Here is a 19609-nt window from a genome sequence, read left to right as displayed (position 1 = left end):
CCTTTTTTTATTTAAAGATTTTATTTATTTATTTGAGAGACAGAGAATGAGAGAGAGAGAACACATGAGAGGGGATAGGGTCAGAGGGCGAAGCAGACTCCTTGCCGAGCAGGGACTCGATCTAGGGACTCCAGGATCATGACCTGAGCTGAAGGCAGTCGCTTAACCAGCTGAGCCACCCACACACCCTAGAAATCCATTGTATTTCTATACACTAATAATGAAGTAGCAGAAAGAGAAATTAAGAAAACAGCCCCAATTACAATTATACCAAAAAATAATAAAAATACTTAGCAATAAACCAAGGAGGTGAAAGACCTATACTCTGAAAACTATAAAACACTGATGAAAGAAACTCAAGATGACACAAATAAATGGAAAGATGTACTATGCTCATGGATTGAGAGAACAAATATTATTAAAATGTCCATACTATCCAAAGCCATCTACAGATTTATGCAATCCCTATTAAAATACCAACAACATTGTTCTCAGAACTATAATAATCCTAAAATTTGTATGGAACCACAAAATAAAACCAAATAGCCAAAGCAATCTTGAGAAAGAAGAACAAAGCTGGAGGTATTATGATTCCAGATTTCAAGGTATACTACAAAGCTATAGCAATCAAAACAGTATGGTACTGGCAAAAAAATAGACACATAGATCAATAGAACAGTATAGAGAGCTCAGAAATAAACTCATGATTATATGGCCAATTAATCTTTGACAAAGGAAGCAAGGATATGCAATGGGAAAAAGACAGTCTCTTCCCAAATGGTGTTGGGAAAACTTGACAGCTATGTGCAAAAAAATAAAACTGGACCACTTTCTTACAACATACACAAAAATTAACTCAAAATGGATTAAGGACCTGAATCTGAGACCTGAAACCATAAAAATCCTAAAAGAGAGCATAGGCAGTTATTTCTCAACATCAGCTGTAGCAACATTTTCCTAGATATGTCTCCTAAAGGCGAGGGAAACAAAAGCCAAAATAAACTAAGGAGTCTACACCAATATAAAAATCTTGTGCACAGTGAAGGAAATCATTAACAAAATGGCAAGGCAACCTATTGAATGAGAGAATAAACTTGCAATTGATAGATCTGATAAGGGGTTAATATCCAAAATATGTAAGGAACTTATACAACTCAACACCAAAAAACCCCCAAATAATCCTGTTAAAAATGGGTAGAAGACCTGAATAGACTTTTTCCATAGAAAACATACAGATAGCCAACAGACATAGGAAAAGATGCTCAACATCACTTATCATCAGGGAAATGCAAATCAAAACTATAATGAGATATCACATTACACCTGTCAGAGTGCCTAGAATCAAAAAGACAAGAAATAACAAGTATTGGCAAGGATGTGGAGAAAAAGGCTCCCGTAGGCACTGTTACTGGAAATGCTACACTGTTAGTATAGCCACTATGGAAAACAGTATGGAGGTTCCTCAAAAACTTAAAAATAGAATTACCATATGATCTAGTAATTCCAGTAATATTGAATATTTACCCAAAGAAAATGAAAACACGAATTTGAAAATATGTATGTACCCCTATGTTTATTGCAGCATTATTTATAATAGCCAAGACATGGAAGGAACCTAAGTGTCCCATCCATTGATGAATGGATAAAGAAGATGTATATATATACATATATATATTACTCAGCCATAAAAAAAGAATGAAATCTTGCATTTGCAACAAGATGGATGGATCTAGACAGTATAATGCTAAGTAAAATAAGTCAGTCAGAGAAGGACAAATACCATATGATTCCACTCATATGCAGAATTTAAGAAACAAAACAAACAAAAAGAGACAAAAAAAGAGTATACAGAACAAGCTGATGGTTACCAGACAGGAGATGAGTGGGGGATTGGGGGGAGAATGGGTGAAATAGGTTAAAGGGATTAAGAGTACACTTATCATGATGAGCATTAAGCAATGTATAGAACTGTTGAATCATTATATTGTATACCTGAAACTAATATAATACTGTCTGTTAACTATACTGGAATTAAAATTTAAAAATTAAAAACAGCTGAGAAATGGGTAGGAAATGCCAACGGTGGGAGAGTCTTTACATTGTAAATACAGTGGTCAGGGAAGGTCTCACCACATAGGTGATATTTGAACAAAATCCCAAAGTGAGAGAATGAGCTAAAGTGGCTGTCTGGAGAAAAAGTATTCAAGGTAGAAGGAAGAGCAAGTGAAGAATGCTTGGGACTGGATTATGCCTGACATTAGAGGACCAGCAATGAGGCCAGTGTAGCAAGGAGGGAAAGAGTAGTAGGAAATGACGTCACAAAGGCATTAGGGGTCAGATCATGGTGAACCTTCTTAAACATGTAAAGATTTTGTCCTTAACTCAGAGTGAATTGGGAAGCCACTTGAAGGTTTTGAGCAGAGAAGTGACTTGAATTGACTTATAAAATGTTTTAGCAGATATATATAAATTTATCTGTTTTGATTGGCAAGAAGTCTACTTTGGTATTCCCAGGCAAGAGATGGTGGAGAATGGACTAAGGCAGTAGCAGGGCAAGTGGCAAGACAGTCAGGGCTTAGATATATCAGTTAGAGCTGTCTGATTTTATGCAAGAAAAAAAGAAAGAAAGAAAAGAAAATTAAACAGAATATTGGGAAATTTCATGAAGTCAAGAGGGAGCCTGGAGAAACCAGACTTTAGAACAGGACAGGAACAAGACAAGGAACCAAATGACCATCAGAGCAACATCCCTGCAATGCCTGAGCTTCAACTATTGCTTTTGACTTTGTACCACTCTGTCCAAGATTCAAATAACCAAGAGTCCCCCTTTCAAAACTTGAGTCACAAGCCTATATCCGGCAGTAAGGGTAAGAACCAAGGGCTTCTCTAATGGGAATCCAAGGTGGCTTGATTTACTACTACCACCCTTCAGCCTCCTGGGACTGCAATAGATGGGAGAGAGATAACACCCCAGAAGAAAATCAGGATGCTATTAGGAAGAAAGGATGAATATCTATGAAGCAATTTATGTCTAGTGGAAAAAGGCAGAATTATAAACAAAATATATCTTAGAATAAATGTGGTCTCAGAAATTCACCCATACTTTTCAGTAAAGAGGTACTGGTGTCTGATTGTTATTTTACCTCTCTTTAGATATAAATATAATTCTGGTGGTAGTCACTAGACTACAGTGGAGATTAGTTTGTTTGCTGTCAAGTGGTCACACTAGCAAGTTTTTGCTTAAAAGGCCCTAAATATCAGATAAACCATTTTGAAAAATATTTAATTTTCTTTTTAAGCCTACATAATTCATAACACATACACATCTTCCCCTCACAAAAATCCGAGGAAGTATATTTGAATCGGTATATTTAAATTTGAGTTATTTGGATAACCTGGTGAAGTATTGCCTATAAACAGCTGAATAAAGGTCCAAATATATCCTCTTAAAACACTCTTTTCACTCTCTATAGCTCCTGTCCTTTGAACAGGAAATAGACATGGGAAAGCATGATAAAGAGTCATTCATTCTCTTATCATGCTTTCCCGTATCTATTTCCTGTTCAAAGGATAGGAACTATTAAGAGAGAGTGAAAAGAATGACTTAAGAGGATATATTTGGACCTTTATTCTAAGCATGTAAACCCTGTAGATCATATTTCCAGGGAACAAGCTGGTAATATGAGCCTTCAGATGTTCCAAGGGGCAGCTGATGATCCATCTAATCAGTTTTGTCAAATCTGAAAGCAAGATCCAGAAACACCAGATCTCCCAATTTTTCAAAAAACAGCTGGGATTCCAGATTTTCAGTGAAACCTCTAAATTTTAAGTGCTGAAAACTTTGTTTGGGGGGGTTTGTTTATTTGTCTGTTTGGTTTTTAACACTATGCTGGAAACTGTTGTCTTTTGTTTCAGTTTTTGAACACTAAAAATTACCTCTGTTCTCCATTCCAGACGCCTTCAAGGTATGATCAGACCTCAAAAGAGGCAATTCTTTTTACTGTTTCCAATAACAACAACACAACATTTATCTTCCCTTCATGGAAATCAGATGACGTCTATGGCATGTGATTCCCTGAGAATTCCCTTCATACTTCAAGTGCAACCAAAATGATTAGTAATTTTAGAACAATTTCAAAATGGCCTTTTCCAGTGAAGATATAGACATGCCCTGGCTTGCTGCTTCCTGTGCAATGTCAGAACCACAAAAGGAGAGTTCTGGAACTGCTTAGGGCGAGACAGCCTTGGTGACTGGTGTAGTTGCTGAGGGATGCAGGAACTCATCTAAAAGAGGAACTCAAGCAACAAAGCAACTGAATGTAAGCAAAAACTATGCTAGGGGCACCTGGGTGGCTCAGTTGGTTAAGCGACTGCCTTCGGCTCAGGTCATGATCCTGGAGTCCCGGGATCGAGTCCCGCATCGGGCTCCCTGCTCGGCAGAGAGCCTGCTTCTCCCTCTGACCCTTCCCCCTCTCATGTGCTCTCTGTCTCTCTCATTCTCTCTGTGTCAAATAAATAAATAAAATCTTAAAAAAAAAACAAAAAAAAAACTATGCTAAAATAGTACATCAGAAAAAAAAAAAAAAAAGCCACCATAGAAAAGAGGCCCTTCCCAAATCCTCCACCCCAACTTTCTTCCTCAGCTTATCTCCCTAGTTTTTTGAGACACATGGATTAATTTTTTTAAGTTAACTGAGCACTATGTAAACACCAGGCCCCATGCAAGACAGTGGGTGGGGGGAACTCACCAAATGTATGAATTTTCAAAAGAAATTACTTGAGAAGAAATTTTTATGAAATGTGCTGCAGAGAATTGGTTAGTCAATGGAGATTTATGTAAATATTTTTAAAGGTATTTATAAGTGACCTAATCCAGACAACTAGGTTTCCTTTTACATTTTTTTCCTTAGAACAGTGGAAGCTTTATTCACAAGCTCCACGTGAAAGAAACATCTTTTTCCAACTCACAGTTAAGGATCTGTAGAATCATTTCCTTTCTACAATGCAAACTTGGCACATGACTTACCCACTTACTTCAGGTGAGTGGCAAACCATAATCATGATAGGGAACAATAGGGCACTGCCCTGAAAAAGTGCTTTTCATCCTCTCAAAACATTCACAAATATTAACGAATTAATTAGTAGGTGAAGTCAGCCTTTTTTTAAAAAAACAAATGAAAAAACTGAAGATATTTAAAAGCTTTCCCCACAAAGGGATTCAGTGTCTTACTCTGAATTAGAATTTGGACCTTCCTAACATTAGCATTTCAGAGATTCAACTCATGTAAACATTTGAAAGGTCAGCTGTTCATCAAATACTTTTCCAACTACAGCAAACGTATCCTTATTAAGTTTCTTTTGCAAAAGTTCCAAGGTGCTGAACACTCATCCATTGCCACCAATAATTAACAATCCAAAACAACCTAAATACAGAGAATTTTTTGTTGGCATTTTGAAACTTCAGACTATCTTAGGAACAGGGCATGTGGGAGTGGTTATGGGCAAAAGGCAGGCTAGGAAAAAAGACATCAGGCTGAAAAATTTTCCCAAGATTGGTCCTTCCCTGTTTCAGACAGGTTTGTAGCAATGAGCAAAGTGTTCATTCAATCCAAATAAGAAGTCTATGCTTCCTGGAAATGGGCATAAAATTAAAAACCAAGAAAAATAATATCACTTGGTTTCACATTTAAAAGATTCAACAAAACTTGGAGTCATTAATACCTTATTTAGTTAACTTTGATTTGAACATATCCATCTGTCCAAGGCTTAAAGATTTAAAAAAATTACTCGAACTCTGTATCTATCATGAGATATTTCCCTCTCATTATTTCTATATACCCCACAAAAAATCACAAGCCTAATTTTAAACAATTTATTTATTGTGGAACTTAAGAATTGAACAGCTACCAGCTTTAAAGGTTTCCCTGAGTCTCACACCCACACACTCTTTTATACTAGTTTCTACATGGTCATGTATAACCTGGCAGGGTTACATGATGAGCTACATGGCAAGAAGAGAGAACTCCAATAAAAGCAGGATTTAACTGTCTATGTGAAACTCAAAATTTACATGAAATTAAGGTAGACTTAAATGTAAAAAACTATTGAACTTCTAGAAGAGTATCTTTGTGACATTGTTAGGCAAAGATTTCTTAAGCAAGAAACAAAAAGCACAAAAAAGAAAAAATAGATAAATTAATCAAAATTTTAAATGTTTGCTCTTCAAAAGACACAATTAGGAAAATGAAAATGCAAGCTACAGACTGTGACAATATATTTGCAACTATCTTTGACAAAAAATTTATATTCAGAGTATTTTTTTTAGAAAACATACATACAACTCAATAAGAAAAAGACAAACAACCCAATTTTTTAAATGAACAAGATTTGGATATACAATGACTGAAGAAGATATGCAAATGGCTAATAGGTCCAGGAAAGATAGTCAACACCATTAGTCATCAAGAAAATGCAAGTTAAAATCACAATGAGCTACCACTAAACATTCACTAAAATAGGTAAAGTTAAAAGACTGACAATATCAAGTGTCATCAAAAATAGAAGTTACCAGAACTCTAGTACAATGTGCCAGTATCTTATAAAGTTAAACAGAGATTTACCATACCCAACAAACTCATTCCTAGATATTTACCTGAGAGAAATGAAAGCATATTTTCACACAAAGACTTTCACAGCAGCATTATTCATAATAACAAAAAAACTGAGAATAATACAAATGCCCATCAACTAGTAAATGGATAAATAAATCATGGTATTTCTACAATATGTAATACTACTTATCAATAAGAAAAACTACTGATTAAAAACAACACACACTACATAAAAATAAAAACTTTTGCACAGCAAAGAAAACTACCAATAAAACAAGGCAACCTACTGAAAGGGAGAAAATATTTTTAAATGATATATTCAATAAGAGGTTAATATCCAAAATATATAAAGAACTTATACATCTCAACACCAAAAAAACACAAATAATCCTATTTAAAAATGGACAGAGGGCCTAAATAGACATTTTTCCATAGAAAACATACAATGGCCAACAGACACAGGAAAAGATGCTCAACATCACTTATCATCAGGGAATTGCGAATCAAAATCACAATGAGTTATCACCTTACATTTGTCAGAATGACTAGAATCAAAAAGACAAGAAATAACAAGTTTTATCAAGGAGGTGGAGAAAAGAAACCCTCATGCACTGTTGGTGGGAATGCAAATCGGTACCGCCACTATGGAAAACACCATGGAGTTTCCTCAAAAACTTAAAAATAGAATTACCATATGATCCAGTAATTCCACTACTGGATGTTTACCCAAAAAAACCTGAAAACACTAATTTGAAAAGATATATGCACCCTTATGTCTACTGCAGCATTATTTATAATAGCAAAGCTATGGAAGCAACCCAAGTGTCCATCCATCCATACATGGATAAGGAACATGTGGTATGTATACATATATAAAGGGAATAGTACTCAGCCATGAAAAAAGAATGCCATCTTGTCATTTGCAACAACATGGATGGGCCTAGAGAGTATAACACTAAATGAAATACATAAGTCAGAGAAAGACAAATACCATATGATTTCACTCATATGTGAAATTTCTGAAACAAAACAAATGAACACACAAAGAAAACAAGAGACAAAAAAACAGACTCTTAAATACATAGAACAAACTGGTAGTTGCCAGAGGGGAGGTGGGTTGAAGGATTGGTAAAATAGATAAAGGGGATTAAAAGTACAATTATCAAGATAAGCAATAAGTAAGTAATGTATAGAATTTTTGAGTCATTATGTTATACACCTGAAACTAATATAGCCCAATGTTAATTATACTTCATTTTTTTAAATTAAATAAAAATAAAACTCCAACAACAACACAGATAAATTTCAAAACCTTTATTCTAAGCAAAACAGTCCAGACACAAAAGACTACCATATTGTATAATTCCACTTATATGACACTCTGGAAAAGATAAAACTGTAGTGACAAAAAGCAGATCGATGGTTGCCTGAAGCCAGGGGTCAGAGTTGAGGATTAACTACAAGGGGCACATGTATACTTTCTAGGGTGATGGAATTTTTATGTATCTTGATTGTGCTGGAGGTTATGCAGCTATACATAATTACTAAAATTCTCAAATTGTACACTTAGATGAGCAAGTTTATTATATGTAAATTATACCTCAATAAAGCTAAAAAAATGAATGTCAATGTCAGGAAGTCTTTACTCCTGCTATTCTACAAAATCTTGCTCTTTGAAATAAGTTAAACACTTGTCATCACAATTTCGTAATAGATTTGAGGTTTCCTTTAAGAAGGAACACACTAAATATTTTATATCTGTGATTTGTTTTGGTATTGTTTCAATTTAATAAGATATTATCAGGAAACTGAACAATGATCTAACTTCCTCCTTTGTTAACTTCAGAACCCCATTTTCTGAAGAGGAAGGACGTCACCTGATGTCGATGCATTCACAATGTAATACAATTCAATGGAGCATTTACTGAGGGTCTGGTAAGGTTTTATTCCTGGAACCAGATTGCCTCAGTTCAAATTACAGGTCTGCTGCTTAGCAGTGTGCCCTTGGACAAGTTCCTTAACCTCATCGTGTTTCAGTTTTCCACCTAGAAAATGGAGATAATGGCAATACCTACCTAATGGGGTTGTTTTAAGGATTAAATGAGTAAATATATTAAAAGTGCTTAGAACAGTGCCAAACACATAAACAAACACCTTGCCTTAACTATATTTATGTGTAAGGTGCTAAAACCACAGAAGGGGGAAAGACAGGGTTTGTTTTTGTTGTTGTTTGTTTTGATGAGTTTATAGTTCACTTGAGAGGGAACAAACTAAAAAGACATGTCAAAAAGGGACACAAAGAGAAATGTTTAAGTACACATGAGAGTGCAGATGGGTGAATAATTCATGATGGCAATAAGGAAGGCACACTCATCAAGGAATGCTACAAAGAGTAACTAAGTCTTGGGAAGAAAAAGGGAGTGCTCCAGTCCCCCCCCCACCCAAAAAGAGTAACAACAGTAGTTGTGATAATGTACTAAATGTCTGCTAAATTCTGTCCACTGTGCTATATATTTTACACAGGCCATTTCTCTTGTAATTGTCACAATAACCCTAGAAGACAGGTACTACATTATCCCTTATACACATGAGGACACTGAGTGTCAGAGATTGTGAATCACTTGCCTGAGGTCACCAAACTAGTATATGCCTGAAGCTAGAATCTAAACACAGCCTTTCAGACTCTGAAGCCCGTGCAGAGAAAAAGAGCATAGCAAAGACTGAAGTGGTTAAGTGCACAGTGAGTTTTGGGAAAAAACAAGAAGCTCAGTATGACTAGAACACAGATAAAGCTATTAAGATGAGGGCTTGGGTCCTACAATCAGTCATGTCTCCGGCAGGGAACTCCCTTCCACTAGTCCCAAACAGGAAGCCTTTCATGACCCACTGCTTCAATAGATTTTTTTTAATTCAGTTAATTAATATATAGTGTATTATTAGTTTCAGAGGTACAGTTTAGTGATTCATCAGTTGTATATAACACCCAGTGCTCATTACATCAAGTGCTCTTCTTAATGCTATCACCCAGTTACCCCATCCCCCCACCCAACTCCCCTCCAGCAACCCTCAGTTTATTCCCTATAGTAAAGAGTTTCTTTTGGTATATCTCCCTCTCTGTTTTTATCTTATTTTATCTTTCCTTCCCTTTCCATATGCTTCAATAGATTTTATTCAGTAAGCAGAGCCTTCCTTTTCCAGATCTTGTATCAGTGGCAGAGGGGCCTGAAAGTGTGATCCAGTGACTACCTGTGCTGGAATCCCTGGGAGATTTGTTAGAAATACAGATTTTCTAGGTACCACACAAACCTACAGAATTAGAACCTCTTTGATCTTCTGAACTTGCCTTTTTAACAACTTCATTTCTAACAACAACTTTAACAATCTCATAAATACAAAAGTTGGAGAACCCTAGCAATTATAGAAATACTCAGAACCCGGACTCTCAGGACTCCTAGAACTGAGCTCTCAAACTTCACTATGCATATAAATCACCTTGGGGATCCTTTTAACAATGAGATTCTGATTCAGTCTGTCAGGGGTAGGGGTGACCAGGGTTCTGCCAGATGTTGCAGATGTCCCTGGTCCACAGACTATGCTTGGAGTCACAGGGTTGGAGGATATCCCAACCAGGAAGATGTTCTCCTCCCTTTCTACCATCCCTCCTGCTCTTGCATTTATCTCCAGACTGTCTCCTTGCCTAGGTTTACTGCTCCTTAAAACAACCTTCTATTTATTCACTGTCTAAAAATGTTGTACCTTTGCCACCAAGAGGTGACGGTCAAACTGCTTTTATTTTCATATGCTCGCTATTAAAAAGTAGTACCTGTATAAAAAAAAATGTTTCTTGGATGTCTGGAATTGTTCACTGAAATTCTAGGAGGGCCTAAGAAGTCTGACCAGCAGTATTATATGAAATAGACTGATGATGACCAAGAGTGAGAAAAACTGACCTTATCTTGCGGTATAATGTGTGTAGTCAGTCATGGCGGTCCTATTAACATTTTCTTCAGTACATTCTCTTAAACCACATAATGAAACCAATAGGGCTGCTGTCTCTAGAGTCATCAAGGATTGACTAAGAAGGAATCTTAGTCAGAATCAATTTCCTTATTTAGACCTTAGAACCTGAGTTTTCTGGTCGCCTGTGCAGACATGCTCTGCAAGCTTCTCCCTGCTGGCACTCCTGAAGGAAAGGAGCTGTGTGGAGCTGCCTGCCAATGCTACAACAACCTGGCACCAGGCAATCGTAAAAGCCACTCCAGCTTAAAGGTGTCTTTTTTTTTTTTTTAATTTTATTTAAGAGAGAGAGAGCGAGCACGAGCAGAGTGAGGAGCAGAGGGAGAAGCAGACTCCCCTCTGAGCAGGGAGCCCAATGAGGGGCTCAATCCCAGGACCCTGGGATCATGACCTGAGCCAAAGGCAGATGCTCAACCGACTGAGCCACCCAGGTGCCCCTGAAAGGTGTCTTTTGCACTCTGGGTGAGAATGGCTGCTTTAGAAAATGCTTTCTTTCTTTCTTTCTTTCTTTTTTAAGTTCCTAATGCTATTTTTCTGTGTGCTATCATATTTTCAAAGCACTAATCTTTAATCCTTATGGAGAAGATTCTTTACAAAATCCCACTTTGTATTTTTGCAGTTGCCTGTTCTAATGGGCTCTCCTAAGCCTTTCCTAATGCAAATCCATTAACTTGCACTCATTCTTGGCTTTGCAATTCAGTTACTTTATCTCTGTGGTTAAAACTCTTCTGTTTGTTGTTCTCACTTAATTCAGATGAATTAAATAGGCAATTTTATAAAGGGGCTACATTACCCACTCTCTATAAAATAGATGGGCCTGAATGTCAAAGATTTCCTGAAGACAACAGTCTTATTTGACTTGGTGCATTTGAGGTGACAGAAAATATATTTTGGTAGGAGATCTCATATAATGTCCCTGAAGTCTTAATTCTAAGACTGCAAAGAATCTACAAAATTACTACCATTGTTGTTCAGAAATCTGCTCTCGGGCGCCTGGGTGGCTCAGTTGGTTAAGCGACTGCCTTCGGCTCAGGTCATGATCCTGGAGTCCCGGGATCGAGTCCCACGTCGGGCTCCCTGCTCAGCAGGGAGTCTGCTTCTCTCTCTGACCCTCCCCCCTTCATGCTCTCTCTCTATCTCATTCTCTCTCTCAAATAAATAAATAAAATCTTAAAAAAAAAAAAAGAAATCTGCTCTCAATGGAAAGACAAATCTACACTTTGAAAACTAAAATTAAGATTCTCTTTGGTACCTAATAAGCCCTTTTATTTATTTATTTATTTATTTTTAAGATTTTATTTATTTATTTGACAGAGAGAGACACAGTGAGAGAGGGAACACAAGCAGGGGGAGTGGGAGAGAGAGAAGCAGGCCTCCCGCTGAACAGAGAGCCCATTCAGGGCTCGATCCCAGGATCCTGAGATCATGACCTAAGCCGTAGGCAGTCACTTAACCGACTGAGCCACCCAAGTGCCCCATAATAAGCCCTTTTAGATGAAGTAAACCATCTATGGCTCATAGGAAAAGCCAAGGAGGATTCTAGGCAAATTTGGAAGACAAATTCAGTTCAATTTTGAGATCCTCATACATCCCTTTTTGGCTTCCCTCCTCACTCCTCATCCTAGTTTCTAATTCATTTCATAATTTTCCTCAAATACCAACTATGCATCCCATATTTTTGAGCTCCAGAGATTCAGTGGTAAGTCAAATACAGTCCCTACACTCAAAAAATTTATGACCAAATAGGAGTAAGCAATGACAATGTAGTATGCTCCACTCTTGATTTAAAGTGGTTGCCAGCCAATCCCTGCCATGATTTGCTATCTACCATTATTCAGTAGGTTTGGATTTACAAGGCTGGGTAACTCTTCTTGGGCAGGATTGCTATGCTTGCAATTTGTGTCATTGACACTAGGAGACACAATGGAGTCCTCAGTTATGTTATGAATTCCACCTAGTTTTCACCAGACAAGTCTCTCAGATTATTTAGCATATGAGTCGGTTTTTCTTTTTTGTATAAAAGAAGCTTTTACTAATGTAACCATACAAATAAAAACTACTCATTAACATTGCTAATTATAAACAATACAAAATATAGTTTTAAAACTACATAAAATAAGATTTAAAGAAATGCAAACCCATGCAAATAAAGTGGGGCCTTCCATCATATGACTAATTCCTGTCACTACTTGTTTAATTTAATGCAGTATTGCTTCTCGGGCCCAAACAAAATTTCTCCCTATCTTGACTTTTAGAATTGGAAACATTCAGGCTATACTCATCTGATTGTATTTTGGAGCTACTGAGTGAAAGCTTAGGATCTCTTCAACCTGCTCCCTGGGATCAGACCCAGGATCAAAGGTTTTAACCATCTTCTTCCTAATAACCTAGGCAGCCCCCATTTCTCCCCTCCTATAATCCCCCAGAACTAGAATTTTGCCAGTCTTCCCATATGGAGAATCCTCCTTCTTTATAGTTGCCCTCTCTTCCCAATCCTGACCAGATTCTTTGTGATCCTTTACTCAACTAGAGTAAAAGGAACAGGAGACTACTGAATGTAAGGAAATCCGACCAACCCCCCCCCTGCACCCCCCCCCCCATGATAATCTCTTTGAATCAGGAAACAACATGACCTTTGACTAGTCCTCCAGCAAATTCACTCTGAGATTTTTTTTGGAACAGCCTATTTGTTTTTGAGGGGTGTTTTATACGTAATGGTTTAAGATTACTCTAACTTTGATCTCTTGTCTGATTTTTGTATCCAAATTTTACTTTATCAGAGGATTATCTTTACTGATTGATTGTTTAAGGACATTTTTTACTTCTCAAAAGGATTTGCAATGATTTGCATACAAAGCTACACTTATGATTAAACCATAAAACACAAGGATAAAAAGAGAAAAAAAACTTGGTAATAAAACTTCCCAGAACCAGCCCACCCTCCTCCCACAGTAATTTGAGGGGATCTAGTCTGATAGACCATCTACAACAATGAATAGTGTTCATTCGGTGTTGCATGTGTCACCCTCACCCTCTACTATATTGTGAGTTCTTTGAGAACTAGAGAAACGTCTTAGCCAACTATTGCATTCCCAGGATCTTGAAAAAACGCTGAATACAGGCTGGATTTTCAAATACAGTTTGTTGAATTAGCTCCAAATTTCTAAATTTCCACTCTAATTCTTTGAAGAGCTTTTCTTTATTTTTTAAAATATTTTAACATGTAATTTAAATATACTAAAATATCAGAACCATTTTAAAACACAGTTTTATGTAATTTTCTTTTCCATGATATTGAAATGTTAGTTTATAAAAAATTAAGATGTGACTCTTCCCCATGTGATTTCTATTTTTAAAGGCTGGGGGAAAACTACCCTCCCTTTTCTGTATCTTCTGTCAGTTTTGCTGCCCCCAGAATGTCCTGAAATAACCCTTACACCCACCAGACAGCCTCACATAGACATGTGGAGAACATGATCTTTAAGCCACCAACACGCCTGCCTTCTCACCACTCTCGCTGCCAGCACCCTTACCTCTCCCCAGACAGGGACATCACCCCTGCTACTACTCAGAAAATCCTAATAAATGAAGATCTGATTTTTTTAATCCAGAAGACTGCCAATCCTTCTTAGAGGACAACTGATCACTGCCAAACAGTATTTGTAAATTTTGCCACCCACAATTTACCTTAGAGCCTCACAGCCTCATCAATACTTTCTAGAAGATTCTAGATCACCAGGATAAAATTGCATGCCTCTCATTATTCAGTTTAACTTTTGAAAATTGAAAAATATCAAGATAAAGGCTGATTACATTTGTTATTTATTATATTTATTGTTTACTAATTTAAATATTACTAATAACATCTGTATTTTGCTAAGCATGTAATAAAATGTCGTAATTCCTAAACTTCAATGATCTGCTTAAACTCTAATACATCCCTCTAAATTTTAATCAAAATGTTTTTTATTTAAATACAACTATTGATTTTGTGTCCACCTTTGATGGAAAATTTCTATGACATAGATCTGTGTCTGTTTTATTCATTCATATTCTCCTAAGCGCCTAGACCAACGCCTGGCACAAAATAGGTACTAATTAAATATTTACTGAATAAATAGCAATATTCTTTCTCTTCTTATCCCATCATTATTTCCTTATCTTCACCACTTCAAAAGAGGCAGTCCACCACTAAGCCCTCCATGATAATAGATCAGCAGTTTCTTGAGATCTTATTAATTTTTGCAAAATAGTATAACAAGACACAGGAAATTTTCAGTGTGAGTGAGAGCATGTCAGCAGCCAAAGAACAGCTGCATTTGAGGTTCAACACTTTACCATGATCCTGAATGGAGAATCAGGGAGAGCATATAGGGACCCCAAGATAATCTTTGAATCCTCAGCCTAGTTTGTAAGCCTTTGTAAACCACATTTGGTTTAAGCAACTAAGTGAGAAAAGAATTTGGAAAGGTTTAAAGTGGAGGCAGAAAGATTACCAAGTGATTGGAAATTAAAGTCTATGAAGTTGAAGGAACTTGGTTAATCCAGTTAAAGAAAAAAAAGGCAAGAAAATTGAAGAGAATGAATTGTCATAAATGAGGCTGATTGGACAAGCTTTGCACAGGATCCCCAGAAACACCACTGACACTGTAAGGGGCTGAGGAGAGATAAGCAGCTGGGAACACATGTAGTGGGCAGCACAATAGGCAATGTCCTAAGGATGTGGTGAACTAAATTCCATTTAGCAGACAAAATTTATGATCAAGCAGGCAATTGTTTCATGGCCCCCAGTAAGCCAGTAATAATCATGAGAGTAGCTTCCACTTATTAAATACTTTCTAAGTATTTTACATGTGTTGCCTCATTTAATTCTTACAATTCTGTGAGGTAGATACTATTATTTCTCTGTTTTACAGATGAAGAAACTAAGAGAATAAAGATGGAAGAAAGTAAGGTAAAGAAACTAAGTAGTTAGGTATTTGTGCAAACTCACCCAGCTAGAAGGTGCTAGAGCCAGCTTCCAACGAAGGCAGTTTAAGCCTGGGGAGCCACCGTTGGCCCCACAGGATACTCCACTCTGTGCACTGTAGGATTAGTCAGTAGGGTTCAGAGAACAGACCACAGGATAAAAGAGGCAAGAGGCAGGCAGTAAGGCAGGGGGCTGGAGTAGTGGGCTAAGACTCAAGGTCAGCTGCAGATCAAGTGAAGAACTAGAGAGTTACACTGGTAAACTGAGGCAGAAGTCAGCAATGTAAGGAGAAGAGGAGGTTCCAATAGAGAGGTAACACAGCACTCACATCTAGCACACTAGATACAACCTGTGTGTGGTAGGACTCATGCCAGGCCCAGGAGAATAAAGAGTAAGCAAATGATCTACTTCCAGGCCAGGGCAGGACTTCGGGGGGGAAAAAAAATGGCTGATCCTGCAGTGGGGGGCCTGGGAAGATGGGCTAATCAGGCTCTTTGACCCCTCACACAGACCACCAGCTCACATCTCAGAAACTAAGGGTGATTTAAGAAGAGCCTGTCCTACTTGGAAATCCTGATAAAGACCTGGGTGTCCTCCCTGAACTTTGCTGCAGATATAACTAATTCAGTAAGGGCTAATAATAGAACTAAATCAGAGCTGTCCAAAGCCCTATAAAATATTACATTTTTAGATAGGTGAGCAAACTGTTAAAGCTCAAAGAGTTTCCCCCATTCACTCAAGATAAATGATTCCTTTGGAAAAGCTCAATTACTTAAAGGAAAGTCTCCAAGAATCATCTACAAAGCTTATAAAACATTGTCAGGGGTCCTATCTCAAACTAACAAGATCAGAATATCGGATAATAGGGAGGAAATTGTATTTTTCTTAAGTGTCCTGGATAATTTTGGTAAACTGTATGATTCATGTGCTTGAAAACAGGTAAAAGACTGCCAAAGGAGTCCACTGGTGGGAATGTACCCCAAGAGCTGCATCCTTTTGCCAGTTCTAATGGGGATCAATGCCACTGCCCTGCTCAGAGTGCTAGCGTGGGGTTCTCACCTCATTTCATCTGATTAGATACTTTAGGCATCTGTTGGCCCCAACAAGGCATAGTCCTTCACTCAGATGGCAGAGGCATTCTAATTCAGACACTTCTGCTTCAGATGGTAATAGAGTAGGATCTTCAGCCAGCCACAAGAGGATTTGAGAATGACAAGGTCAACTGTGGATAAATAGGAAACAGATTAGTAGGTGTTTAAATGAAATGGAAGCAATACTGCTGTCTTGCACAGAGGTATGTTTGGGTAGTGACTGAGAAAGTCTCTTCCCTAAAGTTATGAAAATTGTTCAGCAGAAATGATCAGGCCAACAGCTTGGTTCTGCTCCTACCTTCCTTTGTCCTCCTCTGTGTGGAAGGCTCATTTTAAACCCTGGCACTGCTTTCTCTAAATAATAGTTAATTTTTACCAAATTCTTAGAACTGTTAGGTTTTGTCCTAAATTGTTTATAAGCAATTTCATATTTAGTGAGCAACTTCAGGTTCCTAGGATGACTTGAGCAGCAAAAAATTCTCTGATGATTTATTCTAAGAGTCCAAAGTTTCTTTTCTCTTATTTTCCAGTACATATGTATGTTTCTTACACAGCAAATGGCAAGAAGCTATTTCCACTTCCGTTCATGGCAGTTTCAGAGGAGGTTTACTTGAATTGTATCCTCAGGGATTGAAATTAGTTAAAGGATGAATTCGCTGATGATAAGGTTAGGTCTTTCACCTGAGTATCACATAATCCAGTCCGTATTTTCTTCCATGTTCATAGCTGAAGTTTACATAGTCAATTTAACTGGCTACGTATTGGGCCAAAACAAACAGGAAGAGGACTGCAGAGTTGGTCAAACTTGTCATCATCTGCTTTTCTTCGTGTTATTTAAATATAGTCTAAAGTGATAAACACTAGAATTAATAATAAAAAGAAGTTGGACTCTCTTCAGGGGTTTAATAAAATGTGATGCCTTTTTTGAGGATGTTTTTAATGGATCCATGTCAAGAAGATGAGGACAAGGTAGAAAGAACAAGCTGACCTCTCAAAATCTCTCCCAGTCAGGGAATACAATGATTACATGACAAGCAGAAGAAATGCTAGCCAATTTTTCCTTGGTGCCTAGCATATCTTCTTGGAATTTAAAAAGAGGAGCAATGTTGATGATTTGCCACAGGTTTAAGCACAGAACAAGCCACCTTTCATAGAACTCTATTTTACAGCAGCAAGTATCCAAAAGACAAGGTGATAAAGACAGCCTAATGGGGAGATAATGAGTAAAATCATAGCAAACCACACCAAGTATGTTTGCAACCCAACACTTCTTCCAGCCATGTGGCAACATTCTTCTCAAAATACTGCCCTTAAAAAAATGGCTGACACAAAATACAACCTCAATCCAGCCACTTTACCTTCCCTTGTGTAACCACACTGGCTTTGAGCCAAAGTCCCAAAGTGCAGGTAGAAGTTACCATTCCAGGCAGCTAAATATAGTGAGAGAAATGGAACACCCATTTTTTCCAAGTCAAGCAGGACCTTGTAAGAAGCAAAACAAGAATTTGGATTGGTTGGATAATTTAAACAGCTGTAAGGATGACTTTATGTAGCATAATTAGTTCACAGGAGCAAATAGCCAATGGAAGAAATATACAACTCTCTGAATTATTTATTATAATAGACAAGTCCAAACAATACAAAAAGAATCAATGTCACGTAATTGAAAAATAAAACATGGGGGTGCCTGGGTGGCTTAGTCGGTTAAGCAACTGCCTTCGGCTCAGGTCATGATCCTGGAGTCCCGAGATCGAGTCCCGCATCAGGCTCCCTGCTTGGCGGGGAGTCTGCTTCTCCCTCTGACCCTCCCCCCTCTCATGGGCTCTCTCTCTCTCTCATTCTGTCTCAAATAAATAAATAAAATCTTTAAAAAAAAAAAAAGAAAGAAAGAAAAATAAAACATGTAAACAAGTTGGCAGGTTCTGGGAGCCTGACTTCTTGCCCATGCTCTCCACATTACTGTGAGAAAAATTCAGGATTTAAAGTCAGATAGCTGGTTTAACACCCAATTCATTTTACCTCTCTCAGACTTTCTCAGTGACATTATCTGCAAAATGAGGATGATAATTAAATCTACCTCATAAGATCAAGCCCTGAATATGGCTCCACTTTGGGCATGGAGCCTGTTTAAAATTCTCTCTCTCAGGGTCTGAATCCAAGATGGTGGAGGAGTAGGAGACCATAATTTCATCTGGTCCCAGGAATTCAGCTGGATAGCTATCAAATCATTCTGACTACCTGCAACTCAACTGGAGATCTAAGAAAAAAATAGCTGAAATTGTACAAATAGAAAAGTGTCCACTTTCTGCAAAGTAGGAGGTGAAGAGAAGTGAATCCAAGGCAATATATTGGAAGACAAACCATGGGCGGTGCGAGCCTCTGTAAGCCGGCTACCAGAAAGTGATATAGCAGCTCAGAACTTTCAGAAGTCGGCTCTGGTGAGGAACGCCCCTGCCTAAAAGGCACTCAGGTGGCAAAGCAGGGCAAAATCCTGGGTGGGACAATGTGGTCTCAGGATCCTCAGGGTCACAGGAAGACCAGGGGTGCCTGAGTGCAGCAGCGTTCCCAGGCATCAGAGTGGGGAAGCCAGCTGCAATCAGCGAACCCAGGAGTGGGCTTTCAGCTCAAGGTTGCCATATACCCTGAACCAGGGCTTGGTCAAGCAACCACTCTCCAAGCAGGGGCCCAGCAAGCAGCAGAACTGGTGAGACCCCCTTCCTCCCCTTGGGGTTGCAGAGCTGGTGTGAGCCACATGAATCTGCAGGGTTTGGGGACTCAAGGTGGGTTCATGAGCCTGAGATAGAAACAGTCAGTCACAGGCTGGGTGAGCACAGAGTATGGCTGGAGACCAGGGAGATAGGAGTAACTGACTGCTTTTCCCTGAGGGCAGACTGAAGAGTGGGGCCCCGAGCTCTCAGCTC

At 38.1% G+C, this 19609-nt stretch overlaps 1 long non-coding RNA gene across 1 annotated transcript in view; it reads right to left on the bottom strand.

Annotated features, from left to right (window-relative positions):
• Positions 1–19609, bottom strand: part of LOC123860274 (uncharacterized) — a 352027-nt gene that overhangs the window by 204961 nt on the left and 127457 nt on the right. The window contains exon 3 of the long non-coding RNA XR_010413163.1: positions 16657–16819. This is a non-coding gene — a long non-coding RNA (uncharacterized LOC123860274). The remainder of the gene's footprint in view (positions 1–16656; positions 16820–19609) is intronic.

This window comes from Mirounga angustirostris, unplaced genomic scaffold (assembly GCF_029215605.1).
Source record: "Mirounga angustirostris isolate CCGP_5_RB_7025 unplaced genomic scaffold, mMirAng1.0.hap1 SCAF_7, whole genome shotgun sequence".
NCBI classification, from domain to species: Eukaryota; Metazoa; Chordata; class Mammalia; order Carnivora; family Phocidae; genus Mirounga; species Mirounga angustirostris.
This window is presented reverse-complemented; position numbering and strand designations above follow the sequence as displayed.